Source organism: Marmota marmota, unplaced genomic scaffold, assembly GCF_001458135.2.
Source record: "Marmota marmota marmota unplaced genomic scaffold, marMar, whole genome shotgun sequence".
Taxonomy (NCBI): Eukaryota; Metazoa; Chordata; class Mammalia; order Rodentia; family Sciuridae; genus Marmota; species Marmota marmota.
The window spans coordinates 1,814,313-1,817,847 of NW_026000207.1; the positions used below are offsets into that span (position 1 = coordinate 1,814,313).

The window sequence follows — 3,535 nt, forward strand, 5'->3', positions numbered from 1 at the left end:
TGTGGACCTGCAGGAGTTCACAGAGTGATACCCGAGGCGCACTCCACGTTTGTGAAGGAAAGGCTCTGGGTGTCAGTCAGGTGTGTCTGACCCACTCAGACCCACGGTGCGCTTCCTGAACTTGGTTCCACGTTGACCACACAGGAAATCTCCAGGGAAACACATTCTAAATCAGAAGCCGGGGTCTCTCTTCACACTTGTAGTAAAATAAAACTCACAGAAGCATGGGAAGCTTGTTTTTAATGTTCGCTTTAATAACATTCAGCAACATGAAACTATTAAGAAAGAACAGATGGACTCCCAGGTGTCTTGGTGCATGCCTGTAATCCCCGCCACTTGGGAGGCTGGGGCTGGAGGATGGCAGGTGCAAGGTCAAATTGGGCAACTTGGCGTGACCCTGTCTCAAAATAAAAAATGAAAAGGGCTGGGGATGTGGCCCAGTCCCAGATCCCCCCAGGCTCAGTCCCCTGCACTAAAACAGGAAAAAGTCTCAGTGGCTCTTAAATAGAGAAAACCTCCTAGGCATCCACTGCCACCCTGATTTGAATACCAGAAGGCCGAGCATTTCACAGCAGCTTGTGGGAAGTGTGGTGAAATGAGGTACAAGGTACAAGGGCTGAAGTCGGGCCCAGGACAGAAGTGAGTGAGGAAGACGTGGACACCTGCACTTTAGGATGGAAGCCTGGCGTCAGAGTGGAAGCAGAGGGCAGCTTTTCCTCAACCTGCAATCTCCCTTCCTAGTGTCCCTCCCAAGTAGCACTCGCACACCTGTGGCGATCTGCACGCATGCAGGACTGAGCAGTGCAGGGATTTAGAGGACATTTCAAAGGGGAGAACCCTAATGTTCAAAGAAGGGGACAGTGAAATTATGTGATCTTACATGGAGCACCAACTGTGTGCACTTTCACGCCCATTGTGTACGCCACAGTCCATATTGAGTGAGGTCCATGGAAGCACCCCTGTTAAGAGATGGACACCCACCTCTGGAGGACACAGAGTTGCACAGGAAGCCCCCTGTTGGGAGACGGACACCCACTAGGGCAGAGGCCAAGAGCAGGCCCTGATCCTCTAGTAGACCCTCCCCTCCTGGGCCTCAGGGCCTCTGCCAGCAGGATCCAGCCCCCACCCCACCTGGCAGCACTTAGCCCCAACACGCCTATTTGAATCCTGGGGCGATCCCCGTGCAGTTTGCCCACATGTAACTCAGACCCACGCCTCCCGTCACGCACATGCTCGGGGCACCATGACATTCCACACCTCCTTGTCTGCACACCTGCCCTCTCCTGACAGCTTGAAAACAAAGTGCACCGTCACTTCATCCCGCACCAGCTGTTCCGTCTGCACACGGACATCCACAGCAGCACTGCTCACACCACCAGGGCCTGGAAGCAACCTCCGGGCCCCTCAGTGGGCGGGGGGTGGCACACGTGGTCCCTCCCAGCAAGGGAGCGTTAAGCAGCCCTGATGGGGAAGGAAATCCTGACTCCCTGCGACAGGGTGAGCGGTAACTGCCCTGCTGGTGAGGTGAGCCAGGCCTGAAGGACCTGTGCAGAGCGCCTCCCTCACAGCGGACCAGGAACAGAGCCAGAAGGGAGGGCAGAGGGCGGGTGCAGGGAAGGAGCTGAAGTTTGACGGGAAGGGAGTTTTGGTTGGAGATGTCAAGCAAGTTCTGGAGCCCGGTGGTGGCCAGGCCCACACAGCACAGCAGCCCGTTGAAGCCATGGCTGCTCTTACAAATGGCTGAAGCCCTGCATTGGTCGTCATGCACACTTGACCACATTTGGCAAAGCCTCAGCTGTCCTAAACCTCTTCCCTAAACACCCCTCCTCCTTCCTGAAGGCACTCGTCTCCTGCAGCTGCCTCCAGTCCCAGCTCTCTGCCACAGGCAGCTCACAGGAGCCCCCCTGAGCCCCACACCAGGGGCTCATGGGGCAGCCCCCAGGCTCCACCCAGTGTGGGCTCCCTGGTGCTTCCTGTCAGCACCTGCCCTTCCTCACAGCGGCCCCCAGGGGACCCTCCCTCCCTAGCACTGCTCCTGGGGTCACCCAAAGCAAGCGTTGTCCACTACCCACGATTCCAGGGGATGGAGCATCAAGTCAGGACATTCGAGAAGGCTTCAACTGTAAAGATTACTTCAAGCCGACCAGCCAGGTCAGGCATGAGGGTGCATCTGTGGTCCCACGACTCAGGAGACTGAGGCAGGTGCACTGAGGTCAGGGGGCAACCCAGTGAGTGTCTGACTCAAAATACAAAATCAAAAGGCTGGGGATGTAGCTCAGTGGTAAAGGACTTGCCCAGCACAACCCTGGCTATCGTCCCTCCAAAAAACCAAACATCCAGACTGCCATACCACGGGTCTCAAATTATTTTCTTGGTAGTGGCAATCTAACCCAGGGACAATTTACCACGGAGCTAAATCCCCAACAGCACCCCCCCCCTCCCAGACACACACCTTTTAATATTGAGAAAGGTCCTCACTGAGTTGCTGAGGCTGGCCTGGAACTAGCAATCCTCCTGCTTCAGGCCCCTGGAATACAGGCATGTGCCCCCACGCCCAGGTTGGCATCAACCCTTCCTTCTCCCCGTGGGACCCTGTATTGCCACGGATGTTTGCACCCCCCTCCCCAGGTTGTGGGAGTCTCACGATCAGGACCGAGGACCCTGCCCAGTCTGAACCACAGCCCTCTGCCTTCAGGGCGGTCGTTACTCCTCCTCCAACACCCGCAGGTCCCAAGTCCGGCTTCCATTTTAGGGAAGAACCAGGAGCCCCAGTTCCTCCTGCAAATGCCTGTCCTCTCCCCCAGCGGAGAGCTGGGGACCGCGGGGAGGGGGGGTCCAGGGAGGGTGCGCAGAGCTTGGTCTCCGTCAAGGACCTGCTCTTCGCAGCAGCTCATCCTCCCTGACCGGGCGGGACCTCCGCACCCCTCCTCCTGGCACCTCAGGCGCCCCAGCCCCTCCAGGGGCGCTGAGACGGAGGGGCAGGGAGAGGCTCCTTACCCAGTCTGGGGCCGCTCAGAGGCTGGCGCTTCTCCGGTGGGGAGGAGCGTGCGCCCCGGAGTTCGGGGTGCTCCCTCAGGCTTTGCAGGGGGTGCTCCCCGATGACAGGCACGATCCGGCTTCTCCAAACCGCCTCAGGCTACCAGTGAGGGCCGTTTGGAGCCTGGCAGCCAGAACCTCCCCGCTCCCGGTCAGAATAGCTGACTCCCCCGCACGCGGCTTCCCAGGGCAGCGGCTCCGTGCACCTTAAGGAGGAGCGTTTGTGCATCAAGACCCTGAAGGCTGCTCGGGAACAGGTGGTCTGGACAGAGGGGTCGCTGGACCCGCCGGGGTGGGCCCACAGCTGCTCCTCAGGGATCTGCTCCGCCCGCTTCCCTCCACTGACCCTGGCCACCTACCGCGCTGGGCGTCCCCACCTTCCCTGAGGCCCATCCAGCGCCTCGGCCCCAGGAGCCTCTGCTGGGGTCCCAGTCCCCACCTGATCAGCCCCTCCTCCAGGCCCTCTGCAGCAGGGGGTGGCTGCCGGGTGCAGGCAGAG

At 59.3% G+C, this 3,535-nt stretch overlaps 1 long non-coding RNA gene across 2 annotated transcripts; it reads right to left on the reverse strand.

Annotated features, from left to right (window-relative positions):
• Positions 1-235: 235 nt before the first annotated feature.
• LOC125612792 lies at positions 236-3,422 on the reverse strand. 2 transcript variants are annotated; one of them, XR_007343264.1, is made up of 5 exons: positions 2,998-3,422; positions 2,453-2,527; positions 1,274-2,207; positions 881-959; positions 236-397 (listed from the first exon to the last, which is right to left on the reverse strand). It is a non-coding gene; the product is annotated as an uncharacterized LOC125612792 (long non-coding RNA). The 2 variants fall into 2 exon arrangements; XR_007343263.1 differs by having other exon boundaries at positions 881-2,207.
• Between the last annotated feature and the right edge of the window lie 113 nt (positions 3,423-3,535).